General features: G+C 41.4%; 1 pseudogene; it reads right to left on the minus strand.

Moving 5' to 3' along the window:
- Positions 1–4,078: 4,078 nt before the first annotated feature.
- Positions 4,079–10,982, minus strand: LOC116593631 (annotated as a pseudogene).
- Positions 10,983–14,854: the final 3,872 nt, after the last annotated feature.

A 14,854-nucleotide genomic window follows, 5' to 3' on the forward strand; every position in this document is an offset into this window, starting at 1 on the left:
TTTTCCTTGCCTCCGGTGACGTTTCTAGTAAGAAGCTGCTCTGGCTTAGGTCAAAGAGGTTGCTGTCTGTGTTCTCTAGAATTTTAATGGTTTTCTGTCTCACATTTAGGTCTTTCAACTATTTTGAATTTATTTTTGTGTGTGGTATAAGGAAATGGTCCAGTTTCATTCTTCTGCATGTTGCTGTCCAGTTCTCAACACCATGTGTTGAGCAGACTATTTTTTTACCATTGGATATTCTTTCCTGCTTTGTTGATGATTAGTTAACCATAGAGTTGTGGGTCCATTTCTGGATTTTCTATTCTGTTCCATTGATCTGTCTATTTTTGTTCCAATACTGTACTGTCTTGATTACTACAGCTTTGTAATATAGCTTGAAGTCCAGAATTATGATGCCTACAGCTTTTCTTTTTCAGGTCTGCTTTGGCTATTTGGAGTCTCTTGTGGTTTTATACAAATTTTTGGATTGTTTTTCTAGCTCTGTGAAAAATACAGGTGGTATTTTGATAGGATTTATATTAAATAAATGTGTAGATTGCTTTGGATAGTATAGACATTTTAACAGTGTTTATTCTTCCAATCCTTGAGCATGGAATGTTTTCCCATATCTTCGTGCCCTCTTCAATTTCTTTAATAAATGTTCTATAGTTTTCAGAGTACAGGTCTTGTTTATCTCTTTGGTTAGGTTTACTCCTAGGTATCTTATTGTTTTTGGTGCAATTGTAATGGGATCAATTCCTTGATTTCTTTTCTGCTTCTTCCTTACTTGTGTATAGAAATGCAACAGATTTCCATACATTGATTTTATATCCTGCAACTCTGCCAAATTCATGTTCTAGCAATTAGTTCTAGCAATTTTTTGGTGGAGTCTGACAGGTTTTCTACATGAAGTATCATGTCATCTATAATGGTGAAAGACTGACTTTTTCCTTTCAGATTTAGATGCTTTTTATTTCTTTTTGTTGTCTGATTGCTGAGGCTAAGACTTCCAGAACTATGTTAGATAGTAATGGTGAGGATGGACATCCCTGTCTTGTTCCTAACAGAAGAGGAAAATCTCCCAGTTTTCACCATTGAGGATGATATTAACTGTGGGTCTTTCATATATGGCTTTTCTGATATCGAGGTATGTTCTCTCTATACCTACTTTGTTGAGCGTTTTTGTTTTGTTTTGTTTTTTTAATCAAGAATGAATGCTATATTTTGTCAAATGCTTTTTCTGCAACTATTGAGAGAATCATATAGTTCTTATCTTTTCTTTTATTAATGTGGTGTATCACACTGGTTTGCAAACACTGAACCACCCCTGCAGCCCAGGAATAAATTCCACTTGGTTGTGGTGAATAATCCTTTTAATGTACTGTTAGATTTGATTTGCTAGTATCTTCTTGAGGATTTTTACATTCTTGTTCATCAGGGACACTGGCCTGTAATTCTCTACTCTCTTTTAGTGGGGTCTTTGTCTTGTTTTGGAATCAAGGAAATGCTTGCTTCATATAAGGAGTTTGGAAGTTTTCCTTCTGTTTCTATTTTTTGGAAGAGTTTGAGAATAGGTATTACCTCTTTTTTAAATGTCTTGTAAAATTCCGCTGGGAAGCCACCTGGCCTTGGACTTTTGTTAGCTGGGAGATTTTGATTACTGATTCAATTTCTTTCCTGGTATAGGTCTGTTCTTTCTATTCAGTTTTGGTAGTTTGTATATTTCTAGGAATTTGTCCGTTTCTTCCAGACTGCCCAGATTGTTGGCATGTAATTTTTCATAATATTCTCATTTAATTGTATTCCTGTAGTATTGGTTGGGATCTCTCCTCTTTCATTTGTGATTTTATTTATTTGGGTCCTTTCTCATTTCTGGCTAAGAGTTTATCAATGAATCTGGCTAAGGGTTTATCAATTTTATTAATTCTTCAAAAAACTGTTCTGTCCTACTGCGTTTTGTTTCTATACTGTTTATTTCTGCTCTAATCTTTATTATTTCCCTTCTTCTGCTGGCTTTAGGTTTAGTTTGCTGTTCCCCTTCTAGCTCTTTTAAGTGTAAGGTTAGGTTGTATATCTGAGACAGTTCTTGCTTCTTGAGGTAGGCCTACAATTATAAGATACTTCCCTCTTAGAACTGCTTTTGCTGCATCCCAAAGGTTTTGGACTGTCATGTTTTCACTCTCATTTGCTTCCATGTATTTTTAAAAATTTATTCTTTTTTTTAAAGATTTTATGTATTTATTTGACAGACAAAGATCACAAGTTGGCAGAGAAGCAGGCAGAGAGAGAGAGGAGGAAGCAGGCTCCCCGCTGATAAGAAAGACTGATGTAGGGCTTGATCCCAGGACCCTGGGATCATGACCTGAGCTGAAGGCAGAGGCTTTAACCCACTGAGCCACCCAGGAGCCCCTAAATTTATTCTTTAATTTCCTGGTTAACCTATTCGTTCTTTAGTAGGATGTTCTTTAACTTCCATGTATTTGTGACCTTACCAAATTTTTCCTTGTGGTTGACTTCAAGTTTCATTGTGTTGTGGTCTGAAAATATGCATGGCATATTCTCAATATTTTGTACGTGTTGAGTGCTGATTTGTGACCCAGTATGTGATCTATTCTAGGGAATGTTCCATGTGCACTTGCAAATGTGTATTCCACTGCTTTAGGATGAAATGTTCTGAATGTATCTGTTAAGTTCATCTGGTCAAATGTGTCAATCAAAGCCACTGTTTCCTTGTTGATTTTATGCTTAGATGATCTGTCTATTGCTGTTAGTGTGGTGCTAAAGTCTCCACTATTATTGTATTATTATCAATGAGGTTTTTTATTTTAATGTTCGCTATTAATTGATTTGTATATTTGGGTGCTCCCAAGTTGGGGGCATAAATATTTATAGTTGTTAGATCTTCTTGATGTATAGACCTCTTAATTATGAGGTAATGTTCTCCTTTATCTCTTGTTACAGTCTTTCACTTAAAATCTAGTTTTGTAAAAGTATGGCTACTTCAGCTTTTTTTTTTTTTTAATGTTTATGGGCAAAATAGATGTTCTCTATCTCCTTACTTCAATTTGTAGATGACTTTAAGTCTAAAATCAGTCTCTTGTACGCAGCATATGGATGGGTCTTGGTTTTTTTTTAATCTATTCTGAACTCTATGTCTTCTGATTGGAATAGCATATATAATAATTGTGTAGTTTTTAAAGAAACTATCTAACTTTTCCAGATTGGCTGTATCATTTAGTTCCCACCATAGATTTTTGGGAAAATGAGTTTCTCTTCATTCTCACCAGCGTTTGGTATTACCTTTTGTTTTTTGTTTTTATTTTTGAGGTTTCAAGCTGTTCTGCAAGATGTGTTATTATTAATTCATCATGGTCTTAGCATTTCCCTAATGGCTAGTGGTGTTGAACATCTCTTCATGAGCTTATTGCCACCTGTATATGTTCTCTAGTGAAATGTCTCTTTGTTTTTTGTTCATTATGTTCTAATCAGATTACTTTATTAAGTTCTGAGAGTTCTTTATTCTGGATATCCTTAATTGAATATGCAGTATGCAAGTATTTCCCCCACCTCTGTAAGTTGTTTCTTCATCCTTTTAGTAGGGTCTGTCATAGAATTAGGTTTTAATTTTGATGAGGTTCACTTTATCAATGTCTTCTTTTATGGGTTTTTGTTTTTTAAATTTTTTCCCCATATTTATTTTTTTTTACTCTTATTTTTTCAGTATTCCAAGATTCATTATTTATGTACCACACACAGTGTTCCTGTTTATTTTAGAGACAGAGAGAGAGAGAGTGCACGGGGAAAGGAGGGGCAGAGGGAAAGGGAGAGAGTCTCAAGCAGACTCTGCGTTGAGTATGGAGCCCAATGTGGGGCTCGATCCCATGACCCTGAGGTCATGACTTGGGCCGAGACCAAGAGCTGGATGCTTAATTGACTGCACCACCCAGGTATCCCTTTATTTACTAGAATGGCTTTCTGGAGATTCCTACTCTACTCTCTTCCCTGACATCATTCCTCCACCATCCAGCAATAGCATCACAAAATCAGTATTGATTACTGTATGACTGAGCAAAGAAATAACTCACATCATTAATGTTGGTTGATATTTTTATTTATTTTGGTTAAGAAGAAAGTGAAGGAGCATAGAAGTATGGCGGAACTTCACTTGTTTGGTAACAATGTGAAAGATTTCTTTGTTGGATTGGATAATAGTTTCCAAATACTGCAAAAATATTTCCTCATTTTTTGTACTATTCATAATGTAACTCTAAGAGACACAACACTCTTAATTTTAATGTTTAAGAATCTGCATTCTTAACATTTCCTTCTCATTTTCCTAAATCTAGACCAGATCAGAAAACTATTTCTGTAAAGAACCACATAGTAAATATTTCTGCTTTGGAAGCCATACTCTCTCTGCTGTAATGACTCAACTTTGACAACATAGCACAAATTAGTGATAGACAATACATAAACATGGCTACATTCCAATACAACTTCATCTATGGGTGCAAAAATTTGAAATTTTTTGTAATTTTCACATATCATGAATATCACTCTCTTCTATGAAATGTATGAACTAAACATTCCTGACTACTCTTCTAATTGCACGCCTTGCCCCAACCCCTAACATTCTTCCATAAACCCACTGTTCATAGTTCTTCATACTGCTCAGCACAAACTGAAATTATTTTGTTCATTTCTATGTTTTCTTGTTTACTCTCTTTCTGTCCACATAGAATGTGAGGCCTTATGAATGAGACCTTGTGAGTGAGACCTTGTGAATGTCCACATAGAATGAGAGACCTTATCATTTAGCTTCTCATCTCCAGCACCTATAAAGGTGCCTGGTGTCTAATAAGTCCTTATAATTCTCTCTCTCTCTCTCTCTCTTTTTTTTAAGAAAGAGTGAGATTCAATAGTAAATTCATGTTCACCTCACCATCATTTTTATTCTGATATGTATTTTTATGTAACAGAGCCAAAGAATATTTCACATTACAAATGATGTGGAGAATTCCCACTCTATTTTCCTCCTAGAAAAGCTGTAAAGAGCCATGCCCTGAGAGCATGCTCATCTCTGCAGGAGGTCCTATAGCTCCTCATAGAACGAAAGAAGTGTTTCAGTCAGGGCAGCTGTATAAGGCAATGCTCTGTTGGAAGTTGGTTAAAAAATATTTGTGAGAAATGTTTTCCTTAGTGTTCACAGCTTAATGGAAAGTTGTTATTTTAAAGGTGCTGTACAAAGTTAGTCATGTTCCTCGAACCGGTTCTCTCTGAACCAGCTCTAAATGAGTTTCAGGCTCTCTGGGGACTTTTTTGATAGAGACCAAATTTCACAGTTCCTGACTTGGCCGTGTTTGCTCAGGGAGACAGTCTTGTTTGTCCTGCTCGGTAATTGTGAGGCAGGCCTTCCTGAGAAACCAGCCAGTTTCACGAAGGACTACTGTGCGTGTGGCTGATGCTTCTGCCCTCCTCCTCTCAAAGCGTTTTAAATCCGTCTTGGCTCGAGGTCGACCTGCTGACCTGCAGAAACTTTGACTAGGTGTCACTATAAGACACACACTCTAATAAAAATTGCCATCTTTAAAACTGACCTGTGTTCCTCTCATGATCGTGATGGAAACATTTGGAATCATATCCAAATGGCGTATTTTCAGTATTCTTTGCCATTTGTATCATACTTTGTAGAATTTATGGGGTAACACAACCTTGTTAGTTGGAACGTCCATGTTTCCTAGATGAACAAGCATTCTTAAAATCTGTAGGTAGAAACTGCACCCGAGAGCCATTCTAGCTTAAGCAGATTTTCCACAAGTGTTTCAGACTCCTGGAGTTAGAAGAAGGAGGAGGAGGGGGAGGGAAAAGAGGAGGAGAAATCATCAGATCTTCCTTCCCAATCCTGCTGACCTGGTTTCCATTGAGTGTCTGCTACCACCTCTGTCTTCCTTTTATTCTTCCAGCTGCCCAAGTCAGCAGGGCCACAGTGCCGTTGCAGTGACCCCTCTCTGACATTCCACATCCAATAAGCACTGAGGGCTGTCATTTCTCTGGAACCATCCATCAGAAGGCTCCCCACACTGTTCACCTCTCTGCCCCTCTCCCCGCCCCACAGACCCGCCCTCACTGGGGCCTTTCTTCCACCTTCAGGCCTCTGTTCCCGCTCTGCCTTCGCCCTCCTTCCCCTGGAGCTCCCTTCTAAGAAGTGCCCAGGCTACTTCCGCGATTTCCCTCAGGTCTCCCCTCCACAGTCCCCCCACGGGAACCTTCCCGCACCACCACCACCCCAAGCCAGGCGAGGTGCCTCTCCTACCTGCACCTTCTGCCGCGCTGCCTGTCCCTCTTTAGCTCTTCCTCTTCCTCCTTGTTCTGTCCCCATTTTGTGACCTTGGCGCTTCACGGAGACCCTGGGTGTGGTGGCCTTGCAGAAAGTAAACAGAGAGGATCTCAAACTCCATGAACACCGACTGAGTCCCAGGGCGAGGAGAGGCGGCCAGAAAACGGGCAGGCTTGTCCCAGGACTTTCGGCCGGCGTCAAGAAGTTCGGTCCCCAGCCCCAGACAAAGGCAGCCATACTCGGGGGCCTGGGGACCCGGAAAGCAGCACTGGGGCAGGAGGCCACTGCAGAGGCAGTAAGGGTCTTCTGTCAACATGTACCTTTTAGGAGCTGGGTCAAGGGCAAGGGTGCGGCCGTGGGAGCCCCGCCAGGCCGTGGTCTGTGGCGGGCATGAGAAGGTTTCTCAGGCAGCAGCAGCAAGCACAAGGCCAAGCAAAGAATTTGGGGGCCTGGGAGGCCACGGGGGCACCACAGCCTGGAGAGGCCGACGAAGCTCCGCCTCCCGGAGCTGCGGAGCCGGAAGCAGGAGCCTGGCGGAGCAGCTTCCCGGAAGCAGAGGCGCGTCCTCGGCCAGGAGCGCCCCAACTCCTGGCCGCAGCCCCCAGGGGCTTGGAGCGTAGCATGGGAGACGCCCTGCGAGAGGAATGGCTTTGGCACAAATACTAGGCCTGTATAGAAGGCTCCTGGTTCAAAAAACTGGACACAAAAGCAGCCCACGCGGTGCAGGTGCTTGCCCCGTGCTTGCTCTCAGATCCTTGCGCCAGGAGACCGCTCGGGATCCACCGTGTTCTCGCCGCTGCGGGGCTGTAGGAAGGCAGAAACCTGGCGGCTCCCCTGCGGCTTCACTGGGCCCCTCTGTAGGGGCCCCTGGGGCTCCAGGTCCCACCGGACAGGTCGTCTTGTCCCTCTGTGGCCCCAGCTCCCAATGCAGCCACAGCCAAATAGCCTGGCTCTGGGCTCCGCTCGTGCCTGCCTTGGCCTAGTCCCTCCCTTGGCTCCTCTAGTCCCTCACCCCTGCAGCCCGTTCCCTGTATGTAACTTCCCTGTTGAAAGGATCCAGGGTGTTCAGGCTTTCCAGCTTTCCAGATTGAACCCCGACCTATCCAGTCCTCGGAAGAAATTCTCCAGCACAACAAGGATAACATAGGACTCAAACGGTGGAGGGAACATAATTTTGTAAAAGATTTATTGAAGGAAAAGGAAGTCGTATTTAGGCAGCATCTGCTACGGACTCCATCAAATTTAAGAAAGCATGGACTTTCTGAAATGGGACTGAAATCAGTCATCCAGCTAAAATTTTCTTTTTAAAGATTTTGTTTATTTATTTGGAAGAAAGAGTGAGTGAGAGAGCACCAGCGGGAAGAAAGAACAGAGAGAGAGAAACAGACACCTCGCTGAGCAAGGAGCCCCATGTGGGACTGGATTCCAGGACCCCGAGATCATGACCTGAGCCAAAGGCAAACGCTTAAGGGACTGGAGGCCACCCAGGTGTCCCAAGATTTCCTTGAAAAGCTAAATTGGGGAGGGGGGGGTGCCTGGGTGACTCAGTCATTAATAAATAAATAAAATAAAATCTTTTTTTTTAATAAGAAAAACTAAATGGGACAAGGAAGGAATGCAAAATGAAATAAAAGATCTGAATTGCTATCTTGGAATACCAACTTAGTAGTATGGAAGACAGGCTTTACAAAACACCCTCTCAAACTCAAGAGAAAAGAAGAAAAAAAATATTCTGAGAGTAGAAAAGTTTTAGAAGCCATTTTTGTAAACTTATTAAAAGGTTTTATATTTTCATAAATATGAGATGGATCATTTATTATAAAGCCAAGGGTTTGGGTTAAAATTTTTTGAAGCTGGAGTTTGAACAAAATATAAATGTGTGTCATAGTTTGTATCAGGAATTCTAAAAATCTGTTGTGAATCAGATTCACCTGAGAACTGTTAAACAAGCAAACGATTTATGAACCCTGTCCTCAGAACTTTATTGAGTAGGTCCGAAACATAGCCTGAGAATCTGCAATTTAAAAAATTTTCTCAGTTCACTCTGACACATCTGGTCCTGACCAGGATTGTAAAATTATTGGTTTGAACAAAAAGTTATATTATGGTACCACCCCGCAGCAGTGAACCCTGATTGCAAATTTTGTGTGTTGGGAATGGTGGGGTACTTCCCGGCTAGAATAGGACCTGATTTCCTCTTCTTATTTCTCTTCTTCATCTTATATTTAAAGTTTGTTTGTTTTTAGTAACCTCTGCACCCAACGTGGGGCTCACACCCGTGACCCTGAGACCAAGAGTCCCACCCCCTTCCCACTCAGCCAGCCAGGTGTGCCAGACCTGATTTGTTTTAACTGAATTAATTCTATTGAGCAAAATTTAGTAACTGGCTTTAAATGTGGGAAGGAAGATTATTAAGGGGATTGGGCATGAAAGGACAAAAGAAGTACCAACTGCCATAATGAATTAAGGCAAAAATACTCTTCAGTTAGTATTAGGATAGGACTCTGTTTTTTGAGAGAAATTCTAAGCCTGTCCTTGCCACAGATTCTCCTCTGCAGGGGCATGCTAACCTCAGGGACTCATTGAATCCTTAAAACACTCAGACCTAAAACAACATCAAAGAGGTGTTTTCTTGACTCCCTGAGAATAATTCTTTTTTTTTTTTTTTAAGATTTTTTATTTATTTGAGAGAGAGACAATGAGAGAGAGCATGAAAGGGGAGAAGGTCAGAAGGAGAAGCAGACTCCCCATGGAGCTGGGATCCTGATGTGGGACTCGATCCTGAGCCGAAGGCAGTTGCCTAACCAGCTGAGCCACCCAGGCACCCTTTGAGAATAATTCTTTAATCACCGACAGGTAGAGTGTGCGAGTCAAAAGTCACAGCCGCTGGTGGATACCTGACTACCAAATCTAGCCTTGTATTGAGACTTTCTTTTGTCAGTGTCAGTTTGAAAAGCCACATTTAACAATCACCATTCAAGAGTGGGCTCCCTGTCCCCCAGACGTTAGACTCTGTGATGTCCAGACCAAAAAAAGCTGAACCCTATTTCACACCTACCTATGTCTATGCTCTTGGTTTCAATTTCCTTTTTGAAGTTCAAGCTTCTTTCCTAAAAAAGCTGGCCAAGGAATCACTCCATCTTTCCAGTGAGACTCACCTATACCTACAAGGGTGCCATCCAGCCCTTGTAGAATCAGCAGTAAAACTGTGTTAAACTGTGATACGACCATTCATTTTCATTCGACAAGATACCCCAAAACCGTAAAGAGTTGTTTTCAGAAAGAAGTTTTCACAACAGGGGGGGTGGTGGTGGTGGTGGTGGTGTGTGTATTAGGTTTGTTTTTAGTAACAGAACTCTCACTTCAACTCAGAGACACAAATTACCAAATAGCTACATAAGGAAAAAAGAGGAGAGAGAAAGGGAAAAGAATGAATTAGAGAGGGGCTAGAAAGTTTAAAAAAAAAAAAAAAGTGTGAGGCCCAGTTAGAGAGAAATCGTGTTCTTGTCTCATATATTTCTGAGGACAACAATGGCAGAAGAGTGAAATGTAATTCCAGCTACACTTTGAGCTAAGCATGCAGTGCAGGAAGCAGTCAGCTCCGTTCTGGTTTAACATGATCAGGAGGCTTCCCTCTGGGAATGAGATGCTAAATCCACTGGCTCCTTTCTGAAAGGTCTTAATGGGCCAGCTCCAAGCCGAGGCTGTGTCTCCATTGGTCAATAGCAAAAGTATGGAAAATTCCAGACAGTGGATAAACAAAGACTTTCCAATGTATTTGGCTTTTGGGGGTGCGTGATATACGACGGTAGAGTTTTCGGTAGCAGATTTCCTTCCTAATGATGTTTTTCTTAGGCTAACAAGGCTGTCCGCCTCTATGCGCCAGCACATTCACAGCCGTAGCAGCCTGCACGACGTCAGGAGCTGTGCCATTCTGGTTTTTGCCTCTGTCACCTGCTCACGTGCAAGTTTGATGATTCTTAACACATATAAGCAGATCAGTGCAGTTAAGCTCTGCGTCTCATGTTCCCTGGAACCTGGACTTGTCTGTTTTGACTAGGTAAAATCACTTAAATATTTGGTGTATGTATTGGCGTGTTATCTTTCTCTCTTGCTTGTGTCTATGTGATGAGTACTATTTTCTGAGAAATCTGGAAACAAGCTTTATATGAACCAGCATCAGTTCTAACTGGGAGTCATTGGGTAGAGATTCCCATGACCTGAAGGCAAATTCATTAAACATCCATTCACTTGGTGACCTATTTCCTCAACGAGTGAGGATTCTCCCCAAGTTTGGTTTTGCTTTGGCTTCTCTGCAGGTCTCTGACCCTGCCCACCTCTGTCCTTGTCCCTGCCATTTTTGTATACTCATGGGTGGCTTTTGGGTATCTACACAAGACTCTTTCTGTCTTCTACACCAACAGATTTTGCCCCTGGCCTAGTTTTTGCATTTTCAGCAGGATCTCTCCCTGCCTCTATGTTGTTTTCGAAAGAGAAGCGATTCTTCCCTAAACACTGTTTAGGGCCTTCTCCATTTTTGCTGACTCGGCCATGCAGCTAGCTGCTCCTGAGGCCCTGCTCTTGCCAGGTGCCTGTCCCTGTCCCCTGCCTATGGCAGTGAACTGGTTACCTGGTGTGCAGGATGAGGGCCGGGCAGTGGTGACATTGTCCAAAGCCCACTAGGTAATTTGGAACCCTGGTTCCAGGCTTCCTAGCTTGGCGCCTGCCTAGGCTGCTGCTTTTCCTGGTCACGGTTGCTCCATGCGCCATTTCAGAAGGGGCTGAAGAAGGCGAAGAAGGGACTGCAGTGGGGCATGAGCTCCTGGGGTGCCTGCCCAGGCCTTGGTGCCCGCAGAGAACTGGGAGCGTGCTTTTGTTAAATCTTAGCTGGTGTTGGTGGGAGTAGTCACACCCACCTTCCACCACAGGGAGGACTGCTGAAGCGGGTGTCACAGCCTGCAAGTCAGGCAGAGGGACCTGGGGTCAACTGTTCTGAGAGGGTGATTGTGGGAGAGAGAAGGCAAGGTGGCCCCTCAGGAAGAGAGGCCCAAGACTGGAGGAACAAGGAGCCGGGTGGCGAGGGATCCTCTTGGACATAGTCAAAGGGCCTCCCAGTCTGCATGAGTAGAGAGGATCCCGGGACAGGACCCTAAGGTTGTGCGTTTACTCAAGTTCACTCAGAAGAGGTAAATGTGGAGAAGGTAGAAGGCCTGAGGTTAGTTTCTGATCTCTTTTTTAAAAAGTAATATATCTTTCTTAAAAAGTATATATCTTTTTTAAAAAGCCACGTAAATGTCATTTTTAAGGGTACAATTAAGCAGGATTAAGTACATTTACAATGTCATACAACCATCACCCCCCTCTAGATCCTGCATCTCATTATTCCCACAAAGAAACTGTACCCATTAAGCAATAACTGTCCACTGACCCTTCCCCAGCCCCTGCTAAGTTTTAATCTACTTTCTGTCTCTGTGAATTCATCTATTCTAGGTACCTCAGTTAGGTGGAATCATACAGTTTTTATCCTGGCATTTGGCTTCTGTCACTTAACATAATGTCTTCAAGTTTCTATGTCTTCAAGCGTCTATGCTGTAGCATGTGTCAAAATTTCATTCTGCTTTACAGCTGAATAATATTCGATGTCTCTTTTTTAAACACTGGGTTTCTCCCACTTCGCAAAAACAGAGTGTTCCGTGGTATATATGAAGCCATGCATCTCACTGAAGGATTTATCTTAAAAAAAGATACCAGGGCTGGTGGAGAAGTAGTCCCTCGCAGCTTAGGCTGGGGAAGAAAAGATATGCCATCTTAATGAATCCACGCTTTCCTTCCACGGACGTCTCCTCCCCATCGAGAACTGACCACATTTGACCTTTCTGAGTTGGGCAGACTTGGAAGAATGACCCGGCAAAGAGTTAAATATATGGAGAAAGATGATTCAGAATCCATTTTAATCTTTGCCTACACCTTAAAGGAATAGAAATGTTCCTAATTTGTGGTTATTTACAGCACTGTAAATCAAGCAAATGCCATGAAGTGCCAATAAAATTTTTTAAAAATCAGCCTTAAATAGCTAAACTCTCAACAGCAGCTCATAAAGTGAGGCTTGGCAGTTGTTAGGTAGTTATGGTTAAATTGACAGACCTTTGGGGAGTTAAGATATCCAAAAAGCAGAGGTAGTTAAGACTATAGTGATAAATAGTTGGGCTTGTTGGTTGAAGAGATTTTATAGCTCACATTTAAGCTTAACCGCCTGTGAGAAGGTGAACAGGAAATCAAGGTTATCACTTCTTCATAGCTCCTCTGTTCATTGCGGACCTTAGGGGGTCTTGTAGCGCAACGGGAAAGGCAAGACAGAGGCTATTGAAAGGAGGAAATTATTTCTAGGTAATATGATCTTGTCAGGCAGAGAGGGATAGGGAAGGAGAGAGAGAGAGAGTGGTGCAAATCTAGTAAAGGTACCAAAAAAAAAAAAAAAAAAAAGGAAGTAAAAAAAAAAATCACAAAAGGAATTTTTAAGACCACAATAAAGAAAAAAACCAAGAATGTAATTTACTCTGAGGCTTCTGACAGAAGATGGTGGTACAAAGTTATACTTACTTTGCCAGAGCCTCCCCCCAATACCAACAAGAAGAGAAACAGAGCACAAAGTTCCATATTTGATGAAATTTGGCTTGGGCTCAACCACAGAATATGATGAATATCTAGTGTAGGCAGTGGCATTCTGACCAAAGGAGTTCTGTCTCTCAGGCAGGGTATAGATTGCTCTATAAGTAAGTGAAACAAAATCTGAAAATAGCCAACCAACAATCCCTTACTTAGAAAGACAAGGACTTGGGTCATGAGCAGACCACAGGAAAAGGGGTAAATCCGGACGGGCATTTATTTTCTTAACATAGAGCTAGAAGGAGGAGGGGGTTGCAAGACTTATTTTCTCCTGTCCAGAAATGGGTTAGAAGTGAGAGAACTGGAAAAAAAAAAAAAAGACAGAAAACATGATTGGTTTGCAATTGCTGACATGAGTCAGTTGAACAAAGAAGTCATCGGTGAGAGCTGCCATATTTCACCCTGCGCCTTTTCAAGTCCTGCCTGGAAACATGCTCATTCTGGAGAGGGGAGTTATGCCCTCACACAGACAAAGAGCAGATTTGTTGAGAAACAAGAGCAATTGTTTTGAAGCAATACCTGGACTGAAGTTGCCAGGGACACTGTGGCCTCCCTCCCCTGTCCTACAACCATTTTTGAGAAAAGAGTAGCAGTAAATATAAAGGACAAAAGGTGGGACCTGAATGTTATTTTCAAAAAGGACAAGATCAAATACAAGCAAAAAGCAAATGAAGAATTTATATAAAAAGGAAGTTTTCCAGGAAAAGAATACTACTTATGATGGAATCCTACTCTATCTAGACACTAAAATGGAAATAGATTTTGAAATGCAGTGTCTAAGAGGACATAAATGATTTAACTATCACAGCAGAGAGAATAATAAAGACATGAAAAGTGAGCCTCTTAAGGGCAAGAAATGCAAGGTAATTTAAAAGAAAAAACAAAACACAGAGATGTGAAAACAACAACACGAAAACCTGATGCCACTAAATTTAGGTGTGAAAGACCAACACAGGACATTTACCTGGAATTCTGCTCTATTCTGCTAGTACATGTTACTGATGCCCAACACTGGGCAGAGTGTCTGGTGTAGGACAGGTTTATAGTTGAATAAGGAAAATAAGATAAATGGCAATTCTGAAGAAGCAAACAGAAAAGGTAACTTAAGAAATAATTTAGACAAAAGAATTTTTTTCCTGAAATAAATTAAATTTTAGTCTGTAGATCCAGAAGACATGGAATGCTCCATAATGCTTCAAATACATTCTGAACATTAAGTATAAACAAAGACTTGTGTGGGCATTCAGGCAAAAAACAAAAACACATAGTGTACTGGGGGAAATATAAGGCTGCTTCAGAGTTTCCCACAACAATATCTAATTAGTTAATTTGTAGTGGAGGAGTAACAACCATGAAAGTAAGGCCCAGACTTGTATGTTTTTCTAGATATTATGAATGTATGAAGGACAGCTTCAACCTCAGGGAATGCAACATTCATGGCTCATCTTAAAAAACAAAAACAAAAACAAAAACAATAATAACAAAGTCTATTCAATCAAAAAGTAAACCAGAATAGACAACTCAGAAAGGGGAAGCAGCAAATGAAAGGACTCATAGTAAGCATTAAACCCATTTTTGCAACAGTGGGAGTTAAGATTTCAGAGAATAATTTAAGGAGCACAAATATCGGCAATGCAGAATTAATAAGAAAATTGTTTAAATGACATGTGAGAATGAAAGGAAATATACAAATTTTAGTATTCCTTCATATCAAGGATTCAAAATCTTTCATGTTGAAGACTCAGCAAATAGTACTTAAAGTGTGTAGCTCGAGCAAGATATAGAGATGGGGAAATGACAGTCCACATGTGCATCTCAGCTGCCTGGACCATTCCTGCCCATTCCTATTCAATGCCTCAAGAAGCTGCTCTT

Source organism: Mustela erminea, chromosome 6 (assembly GCF_009829155.1).
Source record: "Mustela erminea isolate mMusErm1 chromosome 6, mMusErm1.Pri, whole genome shotgun sequence".
NCBI lineage: Eukaryota > Metazoa > Chordata > Mammalia > Carnivora > Mustelidae > Mustela > Mustela erminea.